Raw genomic sequence first — 17309 nt, 5'->3', positions numbered from 1 at the left:
GCCAGGCGCTAAGTCAACGAGCCCAGCGCATCTCCCCAAGGGAGGAGTGACGAGCAGCAGGGCGGTGGGAGCAGAACAGCCACGACATCTGAATTATTCGCAGGATCCATCCAGCTGCCGGACCGAGCCCGCAGTGCAGCGGGGGAGCAAGGGACAGATGGCAGGAGATTAGTTGGGGCGCAGTTGTGATGATCTCAGCGAGAGGTGACGCTGGCAGTGAAGGTGGGGTGACATCGTCGGGTTGCGGAATTGGTTTTAAACGTAAAACCCACAGAATATCCCAGAGAACCCAAAGACCGGGAGCCGGAAGACCACGGGAGAAGCCGGTGTGGGAGGAGCCCGAGGGGGTCACTCGGGGCCGTAGTGAACTGGGGGTGTCTGTCAGACATCCAGCGGGGACATCGCACAGGCAGTTGGATACATGGGACAGGATGACACCCCTGAGAAGTGAGTGTGGTAGAAAAAAGAAGCCAAGGACCCATCCCCACGCTTGGATCCCCCTGGCTGAGGGTTCACACCACGGCCAGCTCTGTACTAGGCGCTGTGGGAGGCACGGATTCGAAGGAGACCCCATTCCTGTCCTCGAGGTCGGGGAGACGGAACTTGCCTCTCACCCGCAGACCCAAGACGCTGTGTGATGTGGAAAGACCTCTGGCCAGAGCCAGGCAAACCTGGGCTGGGCCCCCTCCTCCCACACCCCCCTCCCACCCCCACCCACCAGCCATGGCTTTTCTCTAAGCCTCAGCATCCTCCTCTATAAAATGGGGACAATTGTACGTCCTAGCAGGGGACACACTGAGAGCTCTAGAGAGAAGAGAGGTGCTTGGCAGAAACCAGTGCTCGGGAACCTGTCTGTACCCTTTATGATTTGCTAGCACGTTCCCCCCGGCCCTCCGCCCTGAAGGCCCTCCGGCTCATATAATGTCAGTTGGGTTTCCAGAGGGCCTGGCCTCCAGGAATGGACCTGGAGACTCCCCTCACCTGCCACCCAGCCTCCCTCCGTGACTGCTGCTTGCCTCATGCAGGCTGGGGACTTTCGGTGGCAAGGTCAAGGCCACGCGGCCCCTTGCAGTAATTGGAAATGACAACAGTGTTTTGTCTCTCGGTGGAGACTGGTGGAGATCAAAGCCGGCATAAAGGAGCGGCTGCGACAGGCAGGAATGCCCTGGCAAATGCCATCAATTACCGAAAATTGGCTGCAGTTAGGACTATTACCATTAAGGGCTGCCTGGCTTCCCCCAAAGTGCCCCCGAGGCGCATTCCTGACAGCGGGGGTGAGCGGGTCCCACGGGGCTGGTGGGAGGGCAAAGAGAATTCCAAGGGTTTCCACTGACCGCGACTCAGGCTTCAGCACGGATTACCACCGGCCAAGAGACAAGCAAAAGGGGATTCTGGGAAGGGTCTCTGGGCAAAGAGGAAGCGGGGGTCCTGGAAAACGTGCGGGGAGAGAAACTGAGCTCTGGAGACCCGTAAGGGAAAGACCGGTGGCCTCGGGGCTCTCTCACCCTGGCTGCTGCCGTGCCTTGGCACAGAGGTGGGCATCAGCCCTCTGCCCTCCGGGTCCTGATTAGGGGGTGCAGATGTCAATGGTGTGTCAGAGGAACACCTCCTTCGGGTATGAGAACCAAGGGAATCTTGACAGGATGTCGGACCCTGAGCCAAAGGACAGGGCCCCGCGGGTGTTTGATGGCCACTCACTGCCTTCTCATCCCCGCAGCAACTTTGGGGAAAGGGCCCCGAGGAAGACAGGCAGCCAGAGAGTGACCCCCCCCCCCCCCCGCCCCCAGAGCAACAAAGTATGCATATGACAATTCCGGCAGGTTCCGGGGATAGATGAGAGGACGAAATGGTAAAGGAACCAGTTGTTCCTTCAAGAGAGACTGAGACGTAGCGGAAAGATCCTCGTCTTGCTAGCCGTGAAATATGGATCTGATCTCCGCCTCCAACGCTTAGGAGCTGTGTGACCTTCAACAAACCACTTAACCTCTCTGAGCCTCATGTTCCACATCTGAAAAGGGAGGAAAGTAATACCGGCATCAGAATTCTGTAAGATGGCCCTTTAAAAAGGAGTCGCGACGTCGTTACTGCTGTTAGTAAAAAGTCCCGGGCTAACTGCTGCTTGGCGATCCAAGCGGGTCCTCACGTGTCAGGGTCAACACGTGTGCATACGCTGCTGTCTCGCGTGCTATCAATCAGCCGGCCGGTGGGGGCCCTCACGCATCATCCTGAGAACAAAAAATTAAATGGCTTTGTGTCAGGAGGCTTTTGGCTGCAAGTAACAAGGTGCCCACTTGACGGTGGCTTAAACAGTGAAGATCATTATCTTGGCCAACAGCTGAGCGGGGGCTCTTCCAGACCTGGCTTAACAGCTCAACCAGTCGAGGCTCCAGTGTCTTTCCATCCTTTGTCTCTGCCACCTCCAGCCTCTCATCTCAGCCGGGGCCAGCTCCGCAGCGTGCAAGCACCAGGGCAATGAAAATGAACGGCCCGTTGTCTGAAAAGCAGGATGAGAGTGCTGTAAAAAACACTAAAATATAATTTTTTTTTCTTTTGTGTCCTTCTCGACCTGTCATGGTGTTTTGATCTGCTATTTAAGGAGACACAGGTGGCCAGCGGCGTTTCACCCCGCAACCGGGAACACTGGCTGCTGGGGTCCTCTCTCGACAATCACGGGACTGACCTGCAGTGGGTGACCCGGCTGGGGCCCAGAGCACCAGGGGGTGGGAAGCAGGCAGCTGAGACCCCCTCCTGGGGAGGTAGAGTGGCAGCCGGGGGCAGAACCACGCCTAGAAGTCTCCAGGCGTCCAGCCCATGCTCCGCCGTCCCAGCGGACTTGGCTTCCAAAACACAGATTCAAAGATAAAACTACTCGGGATTTTAGGACAGTGACCCCAGAGCCTTAAATCCCAAGCTCGGGGCACAAAGCCAGCCTCTGCCTCCTGTCTGCACATAGTCTCCCCACGGTGATGACACCCTCAGGTAGGAAAAAAGGGGCTTGACCCACCCCTTTTCAGGGCAATAGTTATCGCCCCCCTTGGCCAATAAGATGAGAGAGACCCTTCTACTGTCATCTCATTGGTCGGGGCTGGTCATGTGGCCACTGCTAGCCACAAAGGAGTCTGGGAAAGCGAGTCTCTAGAACGACACGTTCCTGCAAGGAAAAAAAAGAGGCTGGCCGTAGCTGCTGGAGACCCTCAACGGCATAGGCCTGCGGGAAGGGGGTGTTAATCCCACTTTTCGCAGAGTAGGGAACAGACACGGTCTTCAGTCCTTGTCTGGCGTCACACAGGCCGTGAGTTCAGTGCAAGGGCGAGAACGTGAACCTGACGGACCTCACTCTGAAGCCTCTGCCCCAGCCCTCGTGCAGCCCAGTGCGCGCTGAGGAGGCCGGCGTCTCTGTGACTTGTCCTCCAGGCAGGGGCGGGGGCGGGACTGCAAACCAGGCTGGGGCTTGCACCCCACGCCGCCTCGGGTCAGAACTCTCCAGCACCTTGGCCTCCGAGCCGGCCCCGCGGCAATGACGCCACGTGTGTTCCTGTCGCCAGCCGGTGTTGACGCTGTTCTCCCCGCCTCAGCAGGCTCTCCCCGTGGCAGGACCACCCTGGGGCCAGCCACGCGGCGTGGTGGAAAGACCACTGGCCACCCAGCAGCCTTCTGCTGTGACAGAAGGTGACAGAAGCCGATCTGGCCAACTTAGGCAGAAAAGGCCAGGCCCAAGAGAGCCTCTGAATTGACTAGACTCTGAAGGTAGAATCAGGCTGCCTGGGGGTAACGATGGGGCAAAGGACCGGTCTAGGCAGCAGGAAACAACAAGGGGTTCTTCTCAGCACCCTATCCTACCCTTTTTCCTGGGACCAATCAGGCCCAGACATCTTCAGGGATTTCACCCCTGTGCATGAGGTGCACACTCTAGGGATTGAGAGACAGAGCCTCCGACGGGCTGAGCTGGGTCCCAGATCCACCCCTGGGCCAAAGGATGCGGGCACCTCGATGGACAATCCCGCCATCCGGCCCATCAGGAGGAAGAGGCAGTCCCCTCAAAGATGGCAGGGCACTATTATCCGAAGGAGCGGGAATCGATGTTGGACGGGAAAAATGAACACCCGTCTAGCCCGGCGCCTCCTCCCGGAGGCTCAGTTGCCTCATCCGTAAAATGGAAGACGTTGACATCCGTGGAACTTGAAGGCGGGGCTCGCTCCGTGCCCCCGTGCGTGCCCGGCACCGGGTAAACAGCAGCTGTTCACGTGCCAGCCCGCGGGCATCCCACGCTGTCAAGACCCTCCCTCGGGTCAGCTGGACGGTGAGGCGGTCGGAACTGGCGAAAGACGGGATGTTCCTGGCCGCTCCTGTGAGTCCGGAAGGTGTTTCCTCCTCCGGGAAGACAGGAGGGCCACACCGGCGTTCATTTCCATGTAACCTTACAGCCAGCCCGTTTTCCAGATGGGGGCCAAGCCCCAGAGACGCTAAATATCTTCCGCGGTGGGCACCGCCGAATCCGGCCCCAGGTCTATGTCGCCCCAAAGACACGGGGTGGGGGCCGTGCCGCACACCCAAAGCGCCTCGCCGGCATCCGCCGGGGACTCTGCATCCTTCAGGAGGGCGCGTGGAATCCCTCAGTGAGCTTTGGGCCCCTTGAGCGCTACACATGGTTCTGCTTTTCCTCTGCAAGGGCATCGCGTGGATTCACTTGAAGTCATTTGGGGGGCGAACGAGGTGCCAGATGCTGGCACACAGCCTCCCCCCTCGCTCTGCCCGAGAGGTATATGAAGCTTTCATTTCTGCTTTGCTTACAAAAATAATGGTTCTGGGGGCAGAAGGACACGTGAAATGAAAAGGAAATTACAGGCAACGGGCCAGCCAACTCTCGGTTTCCAGATGCACGTCAACCCGCCTCAGGAAACAGGCCCTCCCCACAGGGAGGGGCTCCCAGAAACCCTTTTCGGCTTCGGGACATCCCGACGGAGAATTAGCCAGGGCTCTGCCTTCTCACCTGGGACCTGTCACCGTATTTAGCAGCGTTTAAGAAACAATCCCTCCCCGCCCCCCCCCCCCCCCCCATCGCTGCTGATTAAAAGGAACATCAATTTTAATGGGGAGGTGTCACCAAAGCCTGGCCGAATGCCCTAACTGGGAAGGTCACCTTTCCCAGAGTGTCTGCGTTCCTTTCCTTCCCAAATTAGGCGCCGGGGTGTGGGAGGGTGAGCCAGTCTTTTCTACTGGGTGACCTGCCTCTGTCACCTCACAGGAGCCAGGATCCAACCAAGGTACTGAGTATACCCCAGTCGTTTCTACAGGGTTGTGGGGTTACGGGTTTTCCTGGGACTGAGGCCTCACCTAGAAACCCTGGGGAATCGGATAATCCCTCCCCGAACCGTCTTCTCCTGTGTGCCTTTCATGCCTGTGCACCTGGTCAGCAACCCGGCAAACTGGGGACACGCAAATTGCAGCTCGTGAAAACGGAGAAGTCGGACGTTTGAACGGGCCGCAGGGTCTCTGCCGAACCTCTTTCCCAAACATTCACTGAGGCTGGGCGGGAGACTGGATGGGTTTCCAGCAAACAAGGGACAGAGAAGGGGAGAGGCTGTCCGGTGCCCACGAGTCCTGCCTAAGTGCCTGGGAAGCTTCGTTCACGTCGAGCTGTACCACTGGGGCGGTTAAGCGTTCGACTTCGGCTCGGGTCACGGTCTCGCGGTTTATGAGTTCGAGCCCTACGTGGGGCTCTGTGCTCACACCTTGGGGCCTGGAGCCTGCTTCCGATTCTGTGTCTCCCTCTCTCTCTGCCCTCCCCCATTCATGCTCTCTCTCTCTCTCTCTCTCGCATGTGCACGTGCTCTCTCTCAAAAATAAACATTAAAAAAAAAGTAAGTACCATTTTTCAAACTCCAGTGATGTGGCAGAAGGTCAAGTCCGGGGCCTGATGTGTTTTCTCTGATGCACACGACAACCATGAGGGAAACTTGAGTGTCCTACTGTGTGGGTGAGGGAAACTGAGGTTTCAGAGAGGTTAAGACACTTGTTCAAGGGCACACAGCAAAGCGAGACAAAGCGAGGATAGCCCTCAGGTTAGTCTGTCGTAAAGGGCATAGGCTGTCCAGTCTCACGGACTTTGTAGGGGTGGGGAGGTCTGAGTGGCGCCGTGAGAAGTGAGGGTTTGCCTGGAGGGTGGTGGCCGAGGGGGAGGGAAGGGCAGCAGAGGGCCAGCCAGGTGAGCAAGGATGTTGAGCGTGAAACCGCCTGGTGATCTCGGGAGCAGGTGCTTGGTGGTGCGGGGGGTGGAGAGGCAAGGCTGGAGGGCCTGGTCCAGAGCAGGAGCCAGACAGGGGACAAAGCAAGGGAAGGACATTCGTGGGCCCCTTCTGATGATCTCAGCCACCTCTGCCCGTTTGCCCGCTGGCCTCCAGTCCCCAGCTGCCGGAAGGAACGCAGCTCAGGTTCTCCAATCAGACAACACAACCTGGGCTCAAATCCCAGATGCATCACTTCCTGCCTGTGAGGCCTTGATGAAGGGACTTACCCATTCTGGGAAATGGGGCCATAGGGTCCCAGTGAAGTTTTAAAAAAGAATATAGACTTAATTTTTTAGCGTTTTAGGTTCACAGCAAAATTAAGCAGAAAATAGAGATTTCCAGTAAGTCCCCCGCCCTCACACACACACACACACACACACACACACAGCCTCCCCCACAGTCAACGTCCCCCAGCATTGGTGGTGCATTTGTTAGCCTCGGTGAAACTGCGTTGACACATGTTGTCTGTTACCCAGTGTCTATACTTTACATCCGGGTACATTCTGCGCTTTGACAGATGTATAATGACACGTATCCACCATCACAGGGGCCTACAGAGTGATTCCACTCTCCGGACCGTCCTCTGTGCTCTATTCATCCCTCGCCACCCCTAACCCTTGGCAACGGCTCATCTTTTTAAACGTCTACCTACTTCTGCCCTTTCCAGAATGTTCCATAGTTGCAACCTACAGTAGGCACTGTTTTCAGATTGGCGTCTTTCACTTAGTAATATGCGTTGAAGTCTCCCCCGTGGCTTTTTCGACTTGCTACCACTTTCCCTGGCTTTTCTTTTGCGTGGAACACTATTCCGTTGTGCGGGTGTACCACAGTTTATTTACCCACTTACCGTGGAAGTTTTCAACAAGGTGATACAGGAAAGGCATCGCGAACTGTTCCTGGCACCTCGTAGGCATGCGGCGAAGACCCCTCACTGTCCTTCAAGGCATCTGATAAGCACCCCGAAGGCGAAGCCTGCTCCAAGGCAAGGTCAACCCTTTTCCAAGAGCAGGACCCCAGTGAAGGTGGGACCCCAAAGGAAGAGAGGCTCCCCGGGTTTCTTGTGGCCGCAGAGGCCCCATTCAGCGGTGACAAGGGCCAGGTTGGAGCCATGCCCTGAGTGCTCCGCTGAAGGGTGTGAGGCCACTGGGCTTACAGGATCCTTGAACTTGGTTCACAGAGAGAGGAAGGGCTGGTGTGGCCTTGGTCGCAGACCACATTTCTTGCACACAGCTCATTTTGCTGATGAGGAAACCTTTGCAACATCTCCCGTGCTAACTCGCCAAGAGCCTTTGGTGCCAATTTAGCAAAGCCATATTTGAAGGTCGCTGTACCGTCCCAGGGAATTCATGATCGTGTTACTTCACTCACCAGCCCCTAAGGGTGTAGGTTAAAGTTAACTAACGCACCCACACTCATCCAGAAGTTTCTACTGAAACGCGATTCTGCAGACGGTGACAGGCGTGGGGCGGAGGCTTATTATGGGCTGCACCCCCTGCCTCGTCAGCCTGCTCCCTCGGCCACTACCCTTCCCTCCCGGGCCTCGGGAACTGGCCTTCTCAGTGACTGGTCTCGTGCCTTTGGGTGGGTCACAGACCAGGCTGGAAGCTGGGCGTGGAGGTGGGAAGGGGGATGGCTGGGAAGGCAATAAGGAAAGACAGGGTGAGACAGAAAGGACACTGGCCTCAATTGGGAGCCTCAGGTTGCCCTAGTTTGCGATGTGGCCTGGGAAGTCCCTTCGCCTCTCGAGAATCGGGCTCATCTCTTCTCTGAGCAAGTGGGCTGGGCTTGCCCTGACATTCCTTGGAAAATGTGGCCGTGCGCTGCCCACAGGAGCATCGCCCTGGCGGCTTCAGGTGTGCCCCAGGGCCCGATCATTCCAGGACAACCCCTTGCTAGCCAGGAGAAGGCGAGTTCCTCCTCGTCCCCCTGGCCGCCCTCCATCTGCCATTGCCCAGAGCTTAGAACCCCGGATCCTCTGGCTCCGGCATCAATGAGGGCAACCCGCTAGTGCCCCACCCCCTCCCGGCATCAGGGCGTCTCTTGGCTCCCATTACCCTCCCCCACCCCCCAAAGGCCACTCCCATCAAGACAAAGTTCTCATCCATTTAACGGAAACGTCGGTATCGCCAACCTAGACTTCGCGTGGGGCTGGTGGGGTGTTCAACTGAAAATTGCGAGGGGCATGTGTTCATGACACACTGTGAGCCATGAATGCCGGGGACCCCTTGGGACCTAGATATCCATGCAGATATCTAGGATGGAGGGAAGTTTGCTCGGGTGGGAAGGGAGGACTTTGGGCTGCCCACTGAAGGATCCAAGCGCTGAGCAAGCAGAAGAAAGATGGTGGGAGGGAAGCCCAGTGGGAAGAACAGCCAAGATGCAAAAGCCAAGATGAGAATAACAAATCGGGAGTGGGGGGCATGTGTGGGTGCCTCGCCTCCCAGAGATGGTCCAGCCTGTCCCCTGCCAAAGAAGTGCCTCCATTTTTCCAGGACTTCTTCCACTTTCCTTCTTTTCCCTCCCTCCCTCCCTTTCTTTTTCTCTCCTCTTCTTTTGACTTTCTTCACCGCATATTTCTTGGTACCCATCACATCCCGGCCACCGTTCTGGGCATGAGCTGCACGTGAGTCGCAGGAAAGCGAGGGACGAAGATAATGAGCATCCCGCTCCGCAGATAGATAGTGGGTTACAGGGGGTGGGGGGTGCCATACGGGGAAGTGTCAGGGGGTGCTTAGAGGGAAGCTGCTCTCTGGGAGGGGTTGAGGAGGGCAGCACTGGTGGATCGTTTGGAAGCCATACCCACAATAATGCCTCCTATCCAGAGGTGGAGTTTATTTCTTTCGCTCCTGAATCTGAGCTTGGCTCTGTACTCGCTTTGGCCAGTGGAAAGTAGCAAGTGTGACACAAGCAGAGGCTTAAGAGGAGCTTCTGCATCGAGGCTGGCCCTCTTTAGTGGCCCTTGGAATCCTGAGACCGTGATGTGACAAGCCCAGCCAGCCTGCTGGAGAGGCCACACTGAGGAGGACTGAGGCGCCCCCACCAGGAGCGTGCCAGCTGCCACACACGTGAGCCCATCCCAGAGCTTCCCGCCCAGCCAAGGTGCAGATACATGAGTCCAGGTGAGACCAGCACCAGACCCACCCCGACTGGCCACCATAGAGTCACGAGCTAATTTGTGACTATTGCTAGAAGTCGCTACATTTTCGAGTGGTTTGTTACGCAGCCAAGACTGACTGATACAACCGGAAAAGGATTCCCCAGTGAAGGAAGATCTGAGCTACATCTGAACAACAGGCAGGAATTCACCAGGGAGAGGCGAAGGGAGGGTAGAGAATTCCAGGTGGAGCCAAGAGGGTGTGCCGTTTGGCAGGAGGCAGAGCTGCACGTTTATTTTTTAACAGTTTGTTGAACATACGCAGGAAAATGCACCAGTTGGTGAAGTGTCACGTAATGCATAAACACAGGGTAACCAGACCCATATAAGAAACAAAACATGCCCTGCACCCCAGAGGGCCCCCTTACGCCCTTTGCCCGCACCACCTCCCTCCCAGCCTGACCACTACCCTGGCTTCTATCAACGGAGAGGGAAGTGGTTTTGAACTTCTTACTGGGTTCTTAACTTTTTTTTTTAATTTTGTAGTGTTTTATTTGTGAGAGAGAGAGACACAGGCAGAGCATGAGCAGGGGAGGGGCAGAGAGAGGGAGACAGAATCCCAAGCAGGCTCCAGGCTCCGAGCTGTCAGCACAGAGCCCGACACGGGGCTCGGGCTCACGGACCGTGAGATCATGACCTGAGCCGAAGTCGGCCACTTAACCTACTGAGCCACCCAGGCATCCTCTGTTTTTTAACTCTTGACCAGTGGGATCCTACAGGGTGCCTTCTTCTGTGCCCGGCTTCTGCTCCACATCACGATTTTTGAGACTCATCTGTGTTGCTCTCTCATCTTCGTTGATGAATTCCATTATCCATCCACTCTTCTCCTGGTGGACATTTGGGTTATTGTAGCTAGTAAGAGCAAAGGTGCTGTGAATATTTTGAACACACATTTTGAGGAATATGTATGCATTTGTGCTCGGTATAGAACAACAATGGAGTGGCTTGCCTATTAGAGCACTTCTTTTGAGTAACTGAAGGGAGCAGGTGGACTGAACGGGGCTCGGGGTGCTTTAGGGGAGAAGTGAGACCCTGCAGAGCGCCGTGGACATAAGAAAGTTAACATTTGACGCTAGCTACCAAGGATGGACTTGGGGAGATCGCATGAACTTGACAGGACTTGCTGCTGGCTTGGATACAGACTTTTGCCCCTTCTCCTTGGACTCCGCGTGTTAAAATCCATTTGCACAGCACGAAATACATACTTTTCTAGCAGAGCCACGCTGAGGGTTCTTTACAAAGATACGTTGCCATTTGAGATGTCCAGGGGTCAGCCGTGGAAATGCCTGCCAGCATTTCACATAAACCTAAGAAATGTCCCCACAGAGGGCAATGGAGCGAGTATTTTTGTTCCTGACCTATTAGGGGACAGGTGCCTCCGGTCATCTTGTTTCCATAAGGCTAACACTTGGCTGGATTTATTTTCCAGTGACTCCCTAATATGAATGGTTCCACTTAGTTGCCAAAAGGGTACAGAGCAGAAAGATCAGACTCGGTTTCTGCATAATATTTGAGGTCAAGTCTCGTCTCTGTTAACCTACGACCTGTGTGACCTTGGGGATGCTACCGAACTTCTTTTGGTCCTTAGTTTCCATCAATAAAATCAAGACGGTAATAGTACCTCCTTCAAAGGATTAAATGAGATAATGCAAAGCACTGGACTCAATGTTTGGCAAATAGCAAGCTCTTAGTAGCTGTTAGCTGCACAGCAGACAAGAGATACACAGTAACTTTGTTGAAATGGGCTTGCCTGTGCTGGCGCCATCAGCTGGAGGGGCTGGCCCAGGGATTCTATTCGCACCAAGTTTGGGCTTTTAAAATCACCCTTCTTGGGATTATCATCAACAAAGTTTGCTTTAGATTCCAACATGTTAAAAACTTATATATATATATTTCTGCAATGTTGTTGCAAACAACAATAGAGGGTGTTTTTGCTGGGTCCACAGCATCCTGTCTCTCCCCACCTCTCCATATTGCCAACGTCTCCCACATCGCCGGGGAAAAGGTGTTCATCATTTGCTTTACTGGAAAATATACTCTCCTTAAATAGTGTTCTAATGGCTGCAAAAAAAAAAAAAAAATTAGCAGCACTGTCTCTAGGGAAGCAGCCTTTGACTATTCAAACCTGGAAGAAATGAAGGGTTTTATTTGTGGAAATTGGGACATCCGGTGCTGTCTACTTAGGGAAGCAGATTTTTTTTTTAAACCACCCATCAACACCTACACATACCAGAAAAAAATTAATAAAATCCCAGAGAACACATTAATATTTTACATTATAGGTAATCTTCCAAGTTGAGGGACAATTTTTCTTCTGAGTGTGGTTCATTTTATGCCATAGAAATGATCTGAATCTTACTGAAGTCTCACCGGAGCATCTCTTCTCTATATATGTGTCTTTGATCTCACAGCCACCCTGCCAGGCAGGAACTCTTTTATCTTACAGATAAAAGCACAGAGGCCCAGAGAGGTTAAGAACGTGCCTGAGGTCACACAGCTCAGACCATTACCATCTGCCCACTGTCCACCACACCACGTATCTTCCCTCCTTTTTGCTCGACCTGATTCCTTCTGCTTCTCAGCATCTCTCTCTGCCACCAGCCTTTGCATCATGTCCTACGGGATTCCTGGAGGCAGACAGAAAACATTGGGAAAGAGTCAGCAGGAAAAAAAATTGGCAGAGAGCTGGCGCTCCCAAGGCATGGAGGAGACCCTGACCCTTCTGAGGAGCCCGGGGCTCAAAGAGTTTTAATAATTACTGGTTGGTGGGGCGCTTGGGTGGGTCCGTCGGTTGAGCATCCGACTTGGGCTCAGGTCACAATCTCATGGTTTGTGAGTTCAAGCCCCATGTTGGGCTCTGTGCTGACAGCTCAGAGCTTGGAGCTTGTTTCGGATTCTGTGTCTCCCCCTCTCTCTGCCCCTCCCCTACTTGTGCTCTGTCTCTCTCTGTCTCTCAAAAATAAATAAATGTAAAAAAAATTTTTTTTTTAATAATTAAAAAAAAATAATTACTGGTGGGTGAAGTTTAAATAGAACATGTTGAGTCACACACGCCACTAATACTGAGGACCGTCCAGCGCCGTGTTGGGCCCTGGAAATACAAAGATGAACTGGGTGGCCCTGCTTACAAGGCCTTCCTGAGGAATTTGCACAATGTAGGTGTAACAGACATGCACAAATACTAGAAGCAGACGCCACAATATTCCTAAGCCAGCCACAGGTACGGTCACCTCCACCGTCTTGAACAGCAGAGAATCTGTCTCTACAGCCGCTGCACCCCTGTGGGTTACCACCATTTTACCTCCGTGCCCCTGAGACCAACAGGGTCCCGAGCTCCTAGCCTCCACCTCCGACCCTTTCTCCACACCACAACTAAAGGGCCAATCTGACCCCGTTTTGTCCTCCAAAGGCTCCTCTCTGCCCTGACGACAAAGTCCAACCCCCTGAGCAGGGATTCACAGGCAGATTCTGGGGTTTGTCCACTGTTGGGTCCTAGTATGGGGCCAGGGCACGGGTAGTCATTCAACCAGTGTTTGTTCAATGAATAAATGAGGTTGCGGGGGCGGGGGGGGGGGGGGCGGGGGCGGTCTTCATGCTACAGGGAAGCCTTGTGACATCATAATGCAGACCCTCTGCCCAGGAAGTATTCTTGGGCTTTTTGAAGAATCACCATTGGTTAATCTATCTAGGACCCACTATAGCCTCTTAACTGGACTTACTTGAAATTAACTTGAAATTCCCAACAGGTTTCATACGACGGCGAAATCTTTTCAAAAATGTCACGTAAACACGACAATACCTAAGTGTACGTGACTAATACCAAATTGCTAAGTGTTTGTCTGGTCCACAGCCCAAGTCCAGTCGCATGTGGGTGATGTGGGCAGGCCGTGAGAAGTATAGTTCAAAGTGTGCTTTTGCCCTACCTTGGGATGGCGTCTGGGCCGCTTTAAGCGCCACCTAAAAATGACCCTGCTCGGTTGGCCTCATGAGGTCACTGTGGAGACCAGCTGAGCCCGGGCCGCAGAGGGGCCATCCAAACCCACAGTGCTGTGCACGTGTCACGGGTCACGACCATGACCAGAGAAGGCAGCTTCCCACCGGCTGGAGCCCCATCACACTCCTCTCCTGCAAGTGGCTGGGGGTGGGGGGGGTACACTGCGGTCATCTTTGTTGTTCTTAATCCTTCCCAAAGGGGGTGTGAGATGTGGATGCGCAAACCCTCTGTCCAGATTATCTGCCAGAAGTTATCCATCGCCATTAACAGAAGCAGGAAGATCCCTGGGCCAGATGTTTTAGGGGTCCTGGGGGCGCCTGGGCGGCTCAGTCGGCTAAGCATCCAACTTCAGCTCAGGTCATGATCTCACAGTTTGTGAGTTTGAGCTCCTCGTCGGGCTCTGTGCTGACAGCTCAGAGCCTGGAGCCTGCTTGGGATTCTGTGTCTCCCTCTCTCTGCCCCTCCCCCACTCACGTTCTGCCTCTCTCTCTCTCCCCCCCAAAAATAAATAATTACAAAAATAAAAAACAAAAAAAAGTCCTTACAGAGGGAGGGAGGTTGGACTTGATCTCTGAGGTCCTATCCAGGGATTCTTTGCGATTCTCTGACTCCTCGTCCTTTCCCTTGGCAGAAGTCAGTTTTAAACAATGGCATAGATTCTAGCGGCATTGGGCAATTTCTAGAAAATCAGTTTCTGGAAACTCCCGGGAAGCCAGGCCTTCAGGCAGAGTACTTTTCCTTCCCCAAAATAAAAAGGCAAAAGAAAAATAGAACTGTTAATTCAGGTAAGAGGCAAATAACGTCAATGCCCATGGATGTCACATGACCTTCTCTCCCAGCTGGTGCTCCAGATACAGGAAGTTGTACACACCCAAGGAAGGTACAGTGTGGTATTTGCCTGGGGCCCGGGAATGTGTGCTTTACCCGCTGCCGGTATGTGAATATTTTTTTTTACTGCCTCTGCAGAAGTTGACTTGAGCCCAGGACATGGGGATCAACTATTTGTCATTTGGTCCTTGCTTTGTGAGTTCAGGCCTATACTGGATCATCCATCCATCCATCCACTCAACACGAGACCTCATTTGGTGCCAGGCAGTGTGCTAAGTGCTCAGACAGAGAAATTAATGAGACTCAGCCCCTGTTCTCAACGACACAGCTTACGTGGGGAAACCACCAAGTAAACATAATCATGATGTGACATCTTAAGATAGGGGTTCGTAGGATATTATGGGATTGTGCTGAATATTATGGGAATTGTAGGAGGTGGGCACTCAGCTGGGCTTTGGGGGTTTGGAGGAGGTTCTCTTGAGATGAACATGAGTTAGCAGCGGTGTGCTAGGTAAAGCAGGAGTACAGAGCAGGGGAGGGCAAGGGCATTTCAAAGGGAACAGAGTGAGCCAACGCCTGCAGGTGACTGGGGTGTGGCCAGACCCTGCAATCCCACATCCTGGGTAGAAAAGTGCAAAACCAGGATTGATGGGCAAGAAGGCGGCACAGGGACCAATCAGGGAGGGCCAGGGTCCAGAGAGAATGAAGGAAAGAGGGGTGATATTGACACACAAGCTCAGTGAATATTCAAGCACCTACTGGGGGCCAGCCTCGAGCTTAGTGCCGGTTAGTGTGCTTAGACGGGTCCTAGTCCGTCTTGAAAACCACCTAAAATTCTCTGCACCTTGGTACAAAGAATTTCTCTGCACCGACATCTAGTACACAGTTGGTGCTCAATCAGTGGCGATCAGGGAGTTGTTACTCAATCAGTGCCAGGGAGTTGTTACTGCCTACACAGTGTTCCTCACACAAATGCTCCTCAACGATGCAGACTTCCATTCACATCTTTGTGTCGTGACAAATGGCCCATCCCTGCAGCTTAACATCCCCACCTCGTTGTTTAAAGCCTTCTGTTCCCTGAGACCCGCCTCTGGATGGAGAGAGTCTGATTCCCTTGGCTCTTTGCTTTGTAAAGAAAACGATTTTCAGCCGAACTCCCCCCTCCATAGCAATTATGGAAATTAAATCGAAGTGTAAAAACGGGAGGTAGCTAGCAGATGGGGCAAAATTAAGTGCCTGGCTACTAGCACCCAGCTCCGGAGGACACAGAAGCAGACCTTGCTCCCTGGAGTGTGAAATGAACACAGGCTCTCAAACCCGGTCGGGGAGAAAGCAGCTCCAACCTCGAATCTGGGAGGCATGCGCCCAGACACCTGTGAGTGCCCATTGGCTCCGTGGGCCTCCACTGGGCTTCCAGAGCCGCAGATGAGGAGAGCTGGGACAGGCTGGGGACTCTTGGAAAGGGTCTTGAGAGGTTAAAAAAGAATTTGCTGGTCTTCTGCCTGATGATAAAAAATATGTGCTCATGGTGAGAAACTTGGCAGACAGAACAAGAAGAAAGAAAAATCATTCCAGAGCTTCCCACCTTGACATTGCATTTCGGTGCATCCTCTGGTTCAACTTCCCCCCTGTCTGGTCAGCTCATCTGGCTTTGACGTTGGGTCCCCGATGGGGCCCTGGCACCTGAAGAGGGCAGCACACAGGAAGCCACTGGGGCCTGTGCCCACTGGCCCTGCCCAAGTTGCTTGCCCAGTGGTGGCTCTCCTCATCCTTCCAGTCCAGCTCTAAAGTCAGCCCCACGCAGAGATCTCTCCAGACCATTCCCTATGCCAACTACTTCCTCCAGTGGATTTTCTCCCTTCTGGAAGTCACCTCCGTCTGTATTTTTGTTTCTTGGCTGTTGGCTGTCCACTCCACTGCCTACCCCCCCCTCCACCCCAACCCCACTCAGGAGTCTGAGTCAGAGAGTGGATTCACTCACCTTAAGGCCCTGCCTCAAGGACACAGGGTCTGTGTACCAGTGGGGGCTGCATAGTTATTTGTTAATTAGGAAATAGCCCAACCATCTGGGTTCCTAGTAGTTCAGTAGCATGAACTTGGCAACGATGAACACAACCTATGTTTATGCCCATTTTTTTTTCTCTTGTAACACCCCATATATAAGCCATTCTCTGTCTCTGTGTGTGCGCCCATGTGCCTTCCAGAGGTCTCAGGAGAGGGTCCAAGTAGTGAGCTAGGAGCTTGGACCTCATGCCCCTAGATCATTCTTCAGCCTCGGGTAAATTCCAAGACTCCGGGACCTCACTTTTTCCATGTTTGTGAAAGCAGCTAGGAACTCTCCCTGAAATTATGGGTTGTGAGCCCCAAACAAGATAAGATCCTGGAACTCTCAAGAGTTAAAAGAAACGGTAACAAACACTCCCCCACCTCCACCCGGAAGGCCCTTACTCATTTTCAGTAAAGCCCCAGAGAGGGTGGCCCCCCAGGCTGCACGGGGTGGTGGCGATGGGGGTGTCGGGCTTCTCCCTGCTTCCCAGAATCTGGGGTCATCTCCTGGACGGGATCGGCAGGGAGAAGGTTTCCAATAGCCAAACCTAAGAAAGAAGTCTTTCTCGCTGCGGCTCCCCAATCTGGAGGCAGAGGAGAGGCTCCCCCTTAACTCCATCTCTGCATTCGTTCGCCCCTACCCGGGTTCTCACCGTTCCCCCCAGGTGCCCGCGGGGGCGCACGGCCTCGAGGCCCTCCCCTCCGCAGAGGTGGCCTCTGAACTGTGCGGAGGCCGGGGACCTGGGGTGGAGGGCTGTCTGCCTGGCCGTCCCCGGGACAGGGGTGCGCGGAGGGGCCGGGGGCCGGGTGGCAGGGGCCGGGCCCTCCCGCGGACCAGGCGCTGGGACCCGCGGGCTCACCCCGCCCCCCCACCCCCACCCCCGCTTCGCGGCGTCGCCCCGCCCCTCGCCCCCTGAGACATCACAATCTGGGGGCCGGGACCCCGTGTCTCATCACCGCCCGTTTGCGACCAAACAATCCAAGCAACAAACACCCCCGG

The 17309-nt window shown here is 54.2% G+C and overlaps 1 long non-coding RNA gene across 2 annotated transcripts; it reads right to left on the bottom strand.

The window, feature by feature from the left end:
- Positions 1–10070: 10070 nt before the first annotated feature.
- On the bottom strand, positions 10071–17151 carry LOC125168420 (uncharacterized). 2 transcript variants are annotated; one of them, XR_007153127.1, is made up of 7 exons: positions 16963–17151; positions 15849–15946; positions 15607–15765; positions 13981–14173; positions 11801–12068; positions 11406–11502; positions 10071–10293 (listed from the first exon to the last, which is right to left on the bottom strand). It is a non-coding gene; the product is annotated as an uncharacterized LOC125168420 (long non-coding RNA). The 2 variants fall into 2 exon arrangements; XR_007153128.1 differs by lacking the exon at positions 11406–11502.
- Between the last annotated feature and the right edge of the window lie 158 nt (positions 17152–17309).

The sequence above is a fragment of the Prionailurus viverrinus genome, chromosome B3 (assembly GCF_022837055.1).
Source record: "Prionailurus viverrinus isolate Anna chromosome B3, UM_Priviv_1.0, whole genome shotgun sequence".
NCBI lineage: Eukaryota > Metazoa > Chordata > Mammalia > Carnivora > Felidae > Prionailurus > Prionailurus viverrinus.
Note: the sequence above shows the minus strand (reverse complement) of the source record. Positions and strands in the feature narration are given on the sequence as shown.